This window comes from Pyrgilauda ruficollis, unplaced genomic scaffold, assembly GCF_017590135.1.
Source record: "Pyrgilauda ruficollis isolate IOZ18807 unplaced genomic scaffold, ASM1759013v1 scaffold42, whole genome shotgun sequence".
In the NCBI taxonomy this organism is placed as follows: Eukaryota; Metazoa; Chordata; class Aves; order Passeriformes; family Passeridae; genus Pyrgilauda; species Pyrgilauda ruficollis.
Genome location: NW_024525712.1, coordinates 3,471,709 through 3,486,378, shown reverse-complemented (window position 1 = coordinate 3,486,378; position 14,670 = coordinate 3,471,709).

Below are 14,670 nucleotides of genomic sequence, written 5' to 3'. Positions count from 1 at the left end.
AGCTGCCCTTTGAAAAGCCAGTTCCCAGGTGTTGCATAGGAGCACAGCTACTTAAAAATCAATCTGGATCTCAATGGAATGTGAGAAGCTCTGTAAATAGAGTTTAAGATGCTCTGTTTAAGGTGAGAATCTTTTCACATGCTAAATCTGACTTTGTCCCTTTAAATTATGAACTGAAAAGAAAACCATAACTTTGTTTTCTAAGTTCTCTTTTTCTTTATTTCAGGCAGTTCTTCAAGACAGAAAAGTAATGTCACAGCAAATGAGAAGGATGTTAACAAAGCAGGCTCTGCCTCAGTTATCAGGTCAATACCAATAGTATAGACTGGAGAAGAGATGAAGTACATATCATTGTTACATGGATTGCCAGTGACACCAGTCCCTTCTAACAGCAGTAATCTTCAGATCTTTTCCTGATAGAAAAAAGTGGCAGACGAAGGAGTGATTTGGCTGTCACATAATGTGAGTGAAACTGATAGAAAATTAAATTTTCTTCTCCTTCCTGATTAAACTTAACTTACAATAGAAGCAGGGAGGTTTAAGAGCATACAGACTGTCCCTGTAAGCATCTCAATGTTAGATGCTGAAAAACTCTAATTTGTAGTTCATTTATGACATGGAGGTTGAATCCCTTTCCTCCAGACTTTTCTGGAATACCAGGCTGTATTGCAAAGGAATGAGGAAAGCTTTTTTTCTTCCATCCTGTCTTACAAAGGTATTCACAGAGAAAAAATTATTGCCTGCCATCATGGATCATATAATGGAACTCAGCTTTTATAACATAAAATGCAGTTATTTCAAGTATTTATTTTCTATATTTCAGAAATATATGTTTGATGAAATAAAGAAATGTTTTTCCCCCACTAAAATACCAAGTAGATAGAGTACCTAAAGAAAAATAAAGTATCCTAATTTGATATTTGTCCCACTCTTCCCAAAAGGGGCTGTATATGCATCAATGTGTTTTCAAGCAAAGAAATATTAGTAAATTACCTTTCCTAATTGTCCATTACTATTCACAGGTGAGTGTGTCTCTAAGATGGCAGCCCCGGCAGCCCTGGCTGCAGAAATCCCCCACAACTCATTGGCCAACACTCCAATACATTACATTTGCCAGGCATTTAGAGTAAGAATGTTCATATGACTTCTTAAAAATGTTTTTGTTCTGTTTGGAGATTGTCAATAGCCTGGAGAAGATTTGGTTTGAGCATCATCCCTAGTGTAAGTTACAGGCTGTAATGTCATGAAGCCTGTAGTAAATTTCTGGCCCTGATTGCTATCAGCAGCTGGGTCAAACTAATGTAATAGAAAAATTTTGTAACCTGTCCTCACTATTCCTTTAGTAGTGAACCCCACTCCTGTAACATTGGGGATGTACTGGAAGACCAATGCATCACCCAAGGATGATGAACTTGTGGAGCAGGTCTTTCATTAGCAGGCTGTGCTAACCTTGGCCATCCCTCTTGCCAGCATGCAAAGGGCATAGGTTAGCCACACTTTGAGTCTCGTGGCACTCCAAATGCTCCACGCTCTCCATTAACAGGAATTATTAGTATTATGTGCAAAGACACCAAACACTAATGTTTCTCAAATTTTGAGCACACTTAAGCAATTGTAGTTCTTCTAAGAGATTCCTGAAATATGCTGTGAGGGGTATGACATGATTGAGCTTAAATAATAATGCATATTTTAAGTATACATTATTTCCTTTTTCTAAAGATCATGCATAAAACTGGCAATTTTGTTCATTATACATATTAAGTATTAAGACATAGCATAAATTATTTCTTGCTCTTCTGACTCTTAATTGCCTGTTTTTCTTTCTCTCTCTTTTCTTTTTTTTTTTATTTTTGGCCCTTCCCCCTGTGCCGCCAAGGCGATGTATTGATTGAAATGCATAACCTGGCAGGGTGTGGGAGTGAGTGAACTGCAGCATTCCCAGGCTCCATTGGCCATGTGTCCCGGCCCCTGGCCATGTGTCCCAGTCCCTGGCCATGTATCCCAGCTCCTGGCCATGTGTCCCAGCTCCCCAGCAGGGGCGAGGGGAGCAGGACACGGCACCGCCGACTCCCCAGCTGTCACCGTGTGCTCAGCTTGCCACAACAGCTCACAGCAGATTAACGCAAGTGCCTTTGACTGGCACTTTCAGAAAACTGCTTGACATCAGCATAGTCAGCTAGGTAGACCCAAACCTGCTCCCTCCCCAGTGGTGTCCTTTGATTAATGAACAGTGTCAGCAATTAGAAGCAAAGCAGACAATGAGACTAGTGCATCCTTTACAATCCAATTTCATCTTACGCTGAGAGCTAATGAAGAGTAAGCAAGAAACGGAGATAAACTGGGTTGATAAGAAGCAGAGCTTGTATAACTCCTTGGCTTCATTTGCACAAGTCCTAGAAATGTGTCTGTGGGTAACCACCAAGCTAAGATTTATTTGTTTGCTCAACTTGATTAATAATTCTGCACTTTTGACTTGCTCTCATGTTTTCTTTACGTTTATTCAGATATTTGGACCAGATAACTAGCAAAAGACAGCTTAAAAGGCATTAAGTAGGCAAATATACAAACACACCCTGCCATATCTGCCTTGGGTTTTCACATGAATGACACATGTCAACCTGATCAAGGCATAGGGATGCAATGATCTGGTCTTTGTGAAATTGTTCACAGCCATGTTTGTGTGAAAGGTTGTTCAAGTAAATTAGTTTCAGTTAATATCACTGTGGAAAAATGGGTAAAGTGCTAACCAGACAGGTGGATCCAGTCAGCCTTTTGTGTGTTTTCACAAATCTCTGCAAAGGGTCAGGGCTCACATTTCCCCCTCCAGCAGTAAAAGCCACAGAACTCCTCTTGGTGGCTTTGAGAGAGCCATTCTTATGTCTCACAGAGGGCAGGGTGTGGTCCTACCTTGAAATAATTTTTTGGGGTGCAGTTCATGTGAGGGGCAGCAAGTAGTATTTAGAAAAAAAGTCATTAATACTTCAGTCTAACTGGTGTTTTTTGAGAGCCTGTGCCCAAAGGCTTGTCTGCTTTTCCAGAAACTACCTTTCTCTGAAAGTCTTGCCTGGTTCAAGACTGCAGGTCTACAGTGGTTTTGCTCCTGCTGTGTAGATGACAGGGTTTGTCTGTGTAAGAGAGGTGTTCAGTGAAATGGAGCACAGATTCTGAAACCACAGATTAGGGTTGGACACAACAAAAGGCAGATGGTGTAAACATCATACAGAAACTCCTTGCACCATTTTAATGTATTTTAAGGTGAGCTGATAAAGAAAACAAGAGTCCTTTCTAGCCCTGGTGGATGAGCATCCTGCCTCTCCACTCCGAGCACACTCATGGACCTGAATCAGCCTTCATTTCTGTCATTTCCGTCATTTCCACCCACAGAAAAAGTGCTGGTCTTGGTGTCAGCAGAGTTTGTACCTAATAATTGAAGTCTCTGGGGATTTAAAAATCAATTCTTGGCTCCAAGTCCAGCAATATTCTGTATCAGCAGAACTGTGTAACTACCCTCTGATTATAGTGGTTATAGTACAAGTTAGTTAACTGCTGTAAAAATGAGGGGTTGGAAAGGAAGACAAGCATTTAATCTTTTAAGTCATCCTGCCCTTTGTTTCTGTCAGTATTCTGGCCTGCTGGGAATGGGGAAAAAAAGAAGCAAAAGAGGAAAAAAACCAAACAACAACAACAACAACAACAACAACAACAACAAAAAATCCCCCCAAACCCCCAAAAAAACCCAACCCAAACCAAAACAACAACAAAAAATCCCCACAGATGTTAGTGTGTCTGGGCTGAATGAAGAGGAAAGATGCAAGCTGTGTGGCACAACAGAGTCCAGATCCAGAGCTTCATAAAGTTTGTTGCTGTTTACCCAGGAACTAATCTTTTAATTTTTTCTGTTTGGGTTTATTTTTCTTTTCTTTATTTCAGTGCATGTCATTCCAACTAGACTAAAACAAAAAGATGGTTGTCAATAACTGACTTTTTCCAGAGGGAGATTTCTTCATGTTTCAAGTTCTACCTGTCAAATGCTGCCTAAAGACTGTGGTTTTCTAGAAATCCCTGGACATCCTTCTTCTAAGTTGTGAAGAAAATGTCTCTCTGGTTGTCACCAGCATAGGACAGTCACTCTTACAGGAATGCAGCTCCAAGTGTCTGCAAGCAGTCTTTTATGCTAGAGCATGGCAGAGGCATTGGCTGGGGAAGATGAGTAGGCTGCACTGAGGACAGCAACAAGAACACTTTGCAAGTTAGCCCTCCTGGATGAAGACTAAAAATATTATTCACATTACTCATATCAAATTATATGAAAATTACATATCAGTGTCAGTTCTTTACAGTGACAGACCTTCAGAGGCTTCTCTAGATCACTGACAACTGGAATTGGAGCTGGTAGCAGCCCCACAAGCTGCCCTCCTGGGGGCTGTGTGCTGATTCCATCTGACTGGATGTTTCATACCTGTATCTGCAAACAAATATTCATGGTATCATGCAAATGGATGTTTCTCATTCTCTGTAAACAACCCTATGAAAGATTTGTCAAGGTGGGAGAGCAACATTAATGTGAAGAATGATGAGCATCTTTTAAAGTCAGAACTGAAGTGTTTAATAAGATAAAGCTATTGATTATTAGAAATAAACCCAAGATTTTAAATTCACTTTGAATTCAAGAGACTATAACATATTATGTGGAAGTCCAGAAGAACTCCATCTTTTTCACTACACATTTTGTACTTTAATTGCAAGACAAAGTACTGCAGGTATCTATTATTTAAATGGAGTTATTATTCTCCAACTCATTGGAGAAAGTAATTTGGGAATCAAAATATTCTATATGTGATTACAATATACTCAGAAATACATTAAATTTTTCATTTACACATTTGATAAAGTATTTTTCTTTTGAAACTCTTTTCAAGCCTTGAGGGAAGTCACTGAGGAATGCACAAGGACAGCCTTCACTGGGACTGTTATTCACCCATAACATATTCAAAGTATATTCCAATCTTCTTTGCTATAACCTATCTAAAATTAATGCAAAGTTCAGGACTAGAGCTGAACCCTCACCAGTCCAGGATAAACTGTCAGAGTACCGTGGAGGGATTTGACCAAGCAGTTCCAGTTAATATCATACTAAATCCCTATGCACAGCTTTAAAAATTGAGCCCTGAAGGACTAACCTGTTTGCCTACATTTTTTATTATTGTTGTTACATCAACAGGATTTGTAGAAATAGGTAACATCAGTTCATCACTGCCACCACCTGGTTAAACTCTCAAACTATATTTGCAAGTACAGGTATCAGAAAGGTAGCAAAGGGGTAAAACAAAGAAGAAGGAAATCATGGGAATAATCACCCTAAGCCAGTGCTTTAATGTGAAATGGAAGTGTGAAGACCCACACAATAGCTTCTGGTCTGCCTAGACTGAAAACAAGACCAAACCTCCAGATGTGTAGGTGGCTTAGGTTGGCTTTTTTTTTTTTTTTTTTTTTTTTTTTTTTTTTTTTTTTCCAAATGACTGATTGATTGATTGGTTGTGAGTGTTTTACAAAGAGTGGTAGACTGATAGTCGCTAGTTTAGGTAAACCTGGCTAGACAATAATGGATAATTATAAGAGAATAATATTATCCTTCAGATCCTGGTTAATCCACTAAACCATTCAATATAGTATCTGAATGCAACTCATCTTCACTACCTGTGTATTGAAAACCATTTTCCTTCCTAAAGTAGATGCTTAGAACTAAACTGATAGCTGACAGTCTGTCCCTTATTTCCACTCTTCCCTCTCTTCCTGATACCCAGATAAATGGCTTGGGGCCAGAAACAATTTTTACTCATCCTATGTCTTCAATCCTGTTTTACAATGTCACCTTTCTAATCCTGTACCCATTCAGTCCTTGCCCCAGCTAGAGATCTGCCTGTTGTTCCTGCCACTGCCAGGAAGTCCTGAGTGCCAGTGGGATTGAGAGGTGCCCACCACAGCCCAGGAGCTGGCATTTGGCAGAGTGTACACACAAAGGAGTGTATCCCAACACTTCAGCACTTACTACTTCCATAAATATTGCCACGTTCTTCAGGTGTGTTTCTATTCAATTTTTATCAGGGAATTCTTAGGGCAAATGGGAGGAATATACATCAATGCTGCCTGAGAACTGGGTATTAGCTTTTGGGCTGAGTTCCCCAAAGAAGGATTCTTTGCTTCAGGCCATTTCTTCTGTTCAAGGACTAACACATTTCATGCAATTTTAATAATTGTTCTTAAAAATATACCACATTTTTAGGTCACTGGTTTCTTCCTGGTGGAAAACTGCAATGCAAGATTTCCTGCAAGCTACTGGTTAGAATGAAAAGTCAATAGAAATGTAAAAATTTAGGAACAATAATCTGAACAGTGGGAAGATGGCTAAAGTCACTGTTTTGTTGACGGTTTTATTCCAAACCACCCCCCACCCCTTCCCTTAGCTTGGCACCTTTTATATAACTTACATTATCACAACTGTCTTTGTGCCAGGAGGAGTGAAGTACTCTCCTGTTCCAAGCTTCTGCTACTTTAGATAAGCCAGCAATAATTATTTCTGAGTGAAACAAAATTAACCCTCACAATAGAGCCTGAGTCCATAGCTGTGTTCCAATTTGGAAGTCATTTGTCTTGGGATACAAAGGCCCCAATTCCCCATAGTACCAAACTGGGTTCTCAGAGACTCAGAGTTATACTGGCAAACCAAAAATCTTAAACCCACTATTATAAATCCGTCATCACTGTTTTATTGTAACTCCGCTGTGAGAATTATGTATTGGAAATAAGCATAGATGAAGCCTATTTCCCCATTTATTCCCAAACCAGAGTCACAGCTGCCTGGTACCTTTACAATCATAGAGGCTACGTCTGTGAGTCAGGATTTTTTGTGGGCCTGCTTTGATATGTACAGCCCAAAGCTTAAATAAGACACAAGAGAGGATCAGACAAAGAAAATAAAGAAAGAGGTAAAAAAGAAGGGGCAAAAGGGTGAAAGAAAAGGATGAGATGAAAAGCACAAGAGACAATGGTGAGGGTACTAAATGACCTCTTAAAGTCCCTGTTTCCTATAATTTTGTGGCAGATAATAGAGGGTCTTGTTTTAGCAAGCTCTATTTCCAACTACGCATTTTCCTTGCCTGTATATAGAGACAGATTAATGTTTCTATTCTGATGGGAAAAGTGCAACACAGCAGAAATAGGGAATACAAAGTGTGTTCTCTAGCTTTAGGTCAACACAGGGGAATGACAGAAGTTGTCATTTAAAAGTAACATTTGCTGAATCCCTATGAAATTACAAAAAGCAGACATAATGACAGAAAAGGAAAATAACAGACAGCTCCAAAGAAAAATAAATAATTGTCGTTTCTGTGTTTTAAAGTGTTTTGTGACAGTAATATATGCCAGCATACAGTGTGATATATTTGTCTCTACCTGAGAAAGAGCAGTACCTGTGAAGAACATGTCAGGGTACACCCATCTTCATATTCCATAATCTGTTAACAAGTGCAGCTCTTCTGGCTGATAAGAAGCAGCATTTCTGTTGACCCCTCCCAGTGAGGAATCCAGTAAAGCCATGGTGACAAGCGTCCTTTCCTGTATTACTACAAAGAAGCGCAGAGAGCCAACAATCCTGAACCACGCATGCCAACCTGTACAGAGCTGGACATCTGTTGAAGATGTGCTTGAAAACACAGTATAGACATACCTACCTAATTCTTCACACTCATGCATAAGTCACATTATACTGCTTCTGTGAAATCTAGCATTCTGCCCTTCCCAGATATCTGCAATTAGAAGTGAAGTAGGCAGACAGATGTTGAGCAAGCACTGAGACGTCACCATTCATCATCAGCCAGCAGATACTGAACTTGGCTGACTACTGCTCTCTTAGTCAGAGAGTTTGGCACAGTCTCTCAGCACTGGGTTTTTCACTCAGGATCTTAAACTGTACTAGGAGTTCACTCCATAAATCATGTAAAACAGGGGGATGGGAAAGGCTTCTCTTTTTGCCATCAAGCAAAGTTATAAGAATTTCAGACCTTTTACAAGTAGTGTTGCTGCTCTGTTTAAGTGTCACCTTTCATCTCTAGATAGCATCGCTGCCTATTCAAAAGAGAAAAGGGCATTTGGCCAGCTATTAAATTGAATTCCTTTCCTCCATTCTGCATGTGCTTAGTCTTGCATACAAAGCATAAAAAGCAAAACTAAAGGTCTAATAGATGGGACCATAAGGAGCTTCATATGCCCTCTCTGAGTAAAACATCAAACAAAGTCTTTTGGGAGCTCAGAAACATGTCATCATATGTGGTATTTCTCTTGTCAGCAGCAAAGCTGTCTCTAATGCACAGCACACTTAGCAAATCAAGAATGCTTCAGGCCAAATTTGGGTAAAAGCTAAAGCTTTGCCTCCCACAGGTTTTATCTGCAGCTGCTGAAGCAAACATTTTTACCTTCCCTCCCTCACTGAAGGAGATTGTGTTTCAGAGCATTGTTTTCTGTAGACACTTATTAACCCTGTTGAATTTAGAGCAGGGGATTGCACTCAATATCTATTGATTAGCAGTGCTGCAGTAATCCTTAGGCCGTGGTCATTTTAGTCTGTTGACTAGGACTTGGTACACAGCAGCGCCCTTTACAGCAGACATTGATATGCATGTAAGGATGTGGGAGAGGCAGGAGGGAAGGTTAGCGTGAAGTCAAGTGTTTATACATTACAGGAAATTCCTGGTGAGGTGATGGCAGCTTTTATCATAGCCTGACAGAGTCCAGGGTTTAAATCATACAAGCATGAATCAAATCAAAAACCTTCTCAAAACTATGTTGGAAAACAGAATCCATTATTCAGTGATTGCAAACAATAATAAGCTTTACCTGGGTAGAAAAAGAATAAAAAAATTCCTCCAAGCTGATCTCCTCCAGTTAACAGTAATATGATAGAGTTTCCCAGATCATTTGTTTTCTCTCTTTGCTCATCCTTTCTCCTCAGAACTGAATGTGTTTTGACATACCACCTATTTCCAGTAGGGAACTGCCTTCTCTAAAGCATGTCTCTTGCACTGCAGCCAAGCTACAAAGACACCTCTTTATTCAGAGCAGAGATTAACTTTTTTTTTTTTACATCTGTTCATTTTGTTCTTCTGCTAGCTTTGATTCAGCTTTGACTTCAGTCTCTGATTTATAAGCAGGGTTGGTGTACCTTGGGAAGAACCTAGAGTATCCTTTCTGCAGCTGCCCACCATCTTTCCCCTCCAACTCAAGACACCTACATAGCAGACACCAAATTAGAACTTACACTAAGTAAAAAAGAAACTTCAATATCTTTTTTATTTACTTTTTTATTTTCCTGTCTAAAAGCAATGGCAGTTCAGAACTGGTGATTCAGGAGCTGGATTTCTGATATGTGAGCATTGACTTCCATGAGAGTTGTAGGATAGACAGCTGAGCACAAAATTAACTTTAGCTAACTCCAAGTAAGTTTTGCATGAATGAGAGCCCTCTGAAAATCAAAGATACAAGAGTGTATAAAAATACATATTTTGGTTCTTGCATTTTTAAGAAAAATGCACTTAAAAAAGCTTGCTCCTAGAATAGTTTGTATAGTAGTAACATGCAATTGTGTCTGTGTATTTTTTCCTGAATTTCCTAAGACCAGTCCAGTGGATGGCTGTGATTAAATGCCAGGGAAAATTAATAAGGTCTTTGATTATGCAATTGATTTTCTGGTGATAGGATGTGAATGGCACAATCCATCTGTCAGGGCATCATCATTTTTTTTTTCATATTGAATTAGAGTACTGCTATAATTCTGGAACAAGAGTCATTTGACCTTCATGTTTCTGTCATCCACTCCTCTCTCTATCTTTTTCCTGTGTCTGAAGACAACTTACTAAAAACACTACCTGGAAAGGAAACAATCTAGGAAAAAAAAAGCATCTGAACATCATCTAACTATGGAGCTCCTTCCCATGGACTACAGAGTAACCAGGTTTTCCACCTGCTCAGTTACTAGTCCAAGGTACCAGTTACTGACTTGTCCTTAGCTGGACTTCGTACCAATGATCACAGTCCTCTGGGCCTGGCTGCTCCGCCAGTTTTCAACCTACCTTGTCCACCCACCAAAACCACACCTTGTCAGCTTTTCTATGAGCATGCTATGGAGACTTGTCAGAAATCTTGCTAAACTGAAGGTAAATGGCACCCACTGCTCTCCCACCCTCCACCAAGCTGTCCATCACCTCATGGCACAAGGTTATCAGGTGCATTCACCTTGTAAAGCGGGCTGCTGTGAGAGAATACTTCCACCTTTACATGAGTTATAGCAAGAGAATATGCTAACAGAGTGAATTACAAATACAGGCACACAAATGCCCGTAAACAGCCTATATGTGCATATATAGTCAATGTGCACTTTTGCTGCAGCTAAATTTAATTATATGCATTGTACTCTGGAAGTCACAGTCTGGTATGTTTAGTGTATGATCCAAGAATAATGTTTGTTTTCTGTGAGGTAGTTTATGCCTTACTGGAGCCCTCATTGACAGCTTGTGGGCTTAGGGTCTCCATGTAATACACAGGGAATAAAGAAACACTCTGAGTACAACAACAACAGAAAAAGAAACAAGGACATAAGAACAGAATAAGCGTGCTATTAAGTAACACAGTGGCTCATCTTGTATAGTATTCATTCAACAGCAGTAAGACATGGTGTTAAAGACAGCACATGAGCTTGGTCATATTTTGTTCTCTGTTTCTGTTATATTTCCCCAGCATCTCAAAATGCTACATTAGGGAAATTAGAGCTTGCAACCATTCTTAGTTCCTCCATGTCAGAACCTGCTGTCCATAAATCTGTCTAAATCCTCCTTGGCCCTGCCATTATTATTTGCCTTGCAACCTCCTGTAGCAACAAATTCCAAAACTTTTCTACCCACTTTTTAAAGATGTACTCTCTTTTATCTTTTCTAAAATTACCCCTTTTTAGTTTTATTGAGTGTTTCCTGACTCATGCAGTGAGAACTGAAGCAGCAGTTAATTCAGATTGTCCATTGCTTTTGTGATTCTGTAAACTTTCTTTATATACCCATACAGATTTCTTCAGCTTTCTTTTAGTTCCCCTTCTTAAGACAGCTTCTTCACTCTCTTGACAATTTTAGCTGCCTCTCCCTATGCCTTTTTTGCACTCCACAATAATCCTTTTGAGATGTAGTGGATAGAGATGCAAATAAATGGTTTTTTTTGTAGTGTCAAAATGGTGTCTTCTGGTTTGTTCTGGATGTTTAACTGACAACGTCCAGCATCATGATGACATTTTGGCTGCTGCTGCATATTGAGCTGCTAATTTCAAATATATATCTAAGAGTGAGTCTAAGGGCTTTTTTTGCAGAGATGAAACTGCCAGGTCTGAGTTCTGAGAAGAAAGACAAGCTAATGAGCCAGGCATGATTTATAGGAAAGCTGATCCTTAGAACCAAAACTGAGCAAATCAAGACAAGACAATCTGTGCTATCCTGACATTCAAGAGCCCACTTCATTCCTCATCACTACCTGTAACCCTGTAACTGTCCCATGTTCTCCTGCTTGTTCTGCTTAGGCAAAATGGTGGCCTAAGCCATGCACCAGTCCTCCTCCTGACACCACATTTCCCCATTTCCTTCTCTTATCCATTTGCCATACATCCCACTTTCCACTAGCAAGCCCTAAAACCAGGATACATTACTGATGAATCCACCGTACCAAGCCCAGACTCCCACAAAATGCCTCCTCACCACTCTTTCCTCTTGCCAAGACTCTGGCCTTTTAGTTCATCATTTGTTCCAACCTTGGGCTGTATATTCCCTATACTTTCCCTAGATCTTGGGGCCTTCCCAGAATATCCAACTCAGTGCTTGATGAACACTAGAGTGGATGTTAAAGAGCGTGCAGCAAAACATCTTAAGACCCATTTGTTGTTGCCTTACAGATCAGGAAGTTAGTACAAACCAGCTATTCCATGACAATTCTCTGCCTTATCCCAGACTTTGCCTTCTAGGGAGGATCATTGAAAATGGCTTTTGCTTTTTCCACGAGAAAAGTGAGTTGCCTCCAATGTGCTCCAGATATGCAAGCAATTGATCCCTGTGTCTGTTTACACAGGTCTCTGTAAAGAAAGTAGAGAATATATTCAGAGATTGGTTGATGCACACCTCAGGTGACTGACCTCTTTTGTCTACTTAGTTCCTATAAAGACTGTAGCCGAGTCACAGAGATAAAGTAACTCTTACCTTATGCTTATAACACACCCTGGGCTTAGGGAAGCCATCCTGAAAGACCAGAGGATTATGCTTTCCCTGGGGACCACTCAACATGCACAACAGGGAACATTTTCCAGGCTGAAATGGACTAGAAAGGGAACTGGTGGTAATCAGGATGCCAATAGCACTGCTAGGGTGGTGATGTGGCAAAAGAAGGTTCTGCAACACTTCCAGTCTAATTAGGTAGTGAGAGAGAGTTGCTGAATCAAACAGGACAAAATGCTATAACTAACAGAATTTAGCATGTCTGGACTTGCAACCAGATGTCTGAGACTTTGTGGTGATTTCTTCTGAAGCTAACTGCTTTTTGTAATACGTTTTCCATCATTTTAGTGAAAGCAGCTGATGCAGTGAATTAGATTCAGACCTTTATTTCTCTGAGGTGTCAAGTAGATCTGTCTATTACAAACACATTCTGTTTGATCTTCTTGCTAAGTAGCATTGCCCTCTTTTGGGGTTTGTTGCCTTGCCCCTGCTTTGTCACAAGCTTTTGTGAGAAGATAGATACCCTTGATCTCCTAACAGTATCTATACTTGTTTCTGAAGTAGGGTCACAGAGGTTCTGACTTGCGTGTGACTCCTGCATGGCAACTGAGCTGCTCAAATGGCCACTTCCTTCACAAACATGGTATCTGCAAGGTATAGTACCTAATGTCATTGTGGACTTAAAAATAAGAGGATTCATCCATACTCAAGACTGGCATTTACTTCTTTATTGTGAGGTAATAAATGCAATGGATCATGCCTGATCTGTAATTCTCTCCTTGAGAAAATCAGAACAGTTTTGGGCATTTTTGTCAGTTCCATTTGTTCTGTTTTCTAAGTATTTTCCAGTCATTCACCTCTCAGTAATCTTTGGCAATTATCAGCAGGTAAGGAAGCAGTAAGGAATTCACAGGAAATTATTGAAGTATATAGAAGAACTGAGAAATTAAAATAAAAGTTCCATATATACCATATTTTTAAAACAATAAGTAATTTTCCTCTTTCAGAATATGTCGTGCTTTAGCTATGCAAGGTGAAGAGGAAAAGGCTAAGTGAGAGGGATTTTTCCACACTTCATACCTGAAGGATTCCTCTGCAATTTGTCACTGACTACTTCAAGGGACCATAGGTCTGATTTAGAATATAATTCCTGTGCGCAGAATAACTGAAAGTTAAAAGCCAGATCTGGACATGCAGTCAACTCCTACACTTGCAGCAGCAATGTTTATTTTAATACTTATAAATCTAGTGACAACATAGTTGCAGCTTATTTATTGTCTCAGCACCACTGGACAAGTTCACCTCTGAAGAGTAGAAGGATGGAAACCTAGGCTTCAACTGTGTCAAAATGTCCCAAATTCAATTTTCAGAAAGTTTTTCTCATCTTTATCTCCATCCATTGACACATCCAGAGTTTGCAAGCATTCTATTGATTCCTCACTCAGATGTATGAAGTACAGCTCTATGTATTTTTCCCTACAAAATGAATGAATACCAATGCTCTCAATTTATACACCCCTAAGACTGCACCTGTTTCATGCTACACAGTAAGTACCACTGTGTGGAAAATCACCACCTGACAACCAAACAGCACGTGGGCTTTAGAACAACTATTACAGAAAAATCTTGCAAAAGTGAATTATTTTCATTTAAGTGAAAGAAATTAATTTTGTTTCACAGTAATAACACATTCAGGAGTTGCAAAGAAATCTGTGCATGAACAAGTTTAAACTGCTCCCTAAGTGGTAGTAGAAGAAGGCCAGCTGAACAAAATAACACAATAATCATTTCTACTCACAAAAAATGTACGATGTAGACTGTATTTTAAAAACAAGCCAAACTCTCACTGCTCAGGGCTTTTCCTGCTGTCTCTATTTCTCCAAATTTGAGGTTTTCTGGGCTTGGATTTGCTTTTTCAGATTTTTTTCAACTGTTCTGTTTGGTTTCTATTTTCTTTGTACAGAATGGGGATAATGAGGAGGAGACTTCATGTCTTTATACTGGGGTAAATGTAGGAACTGGGACCTAGAATGAAGTTGGTCCTTCCTAGTGATATATGTCAAAGAGCAGTTTGTCTTTTTGTGAGTGTGACTCCCAGTTAAGTGTAGTGCTGGGAAGAAGGAAAGCTAGAGCTGGGACAGAAGATGGATGGTCAGTAGGCTTGTGTCTCTTCCTGCTACTTGAGACTCAGGCAAGGAATTCCTGGTTTAAGAAGGTCCATCCTCTTCTCCCTTTTTCAGCTTTACCCAAAACCTCATGTAGCCCATGTCAGACCACAGACATAGTACCTGGCGGATGTTTAGGCACCTGGTAGAAGTAAATAGTGCTTTAGACTCTTTTGCTTTGGGATGGAGTGTACAGCAAGGTTTTCTTC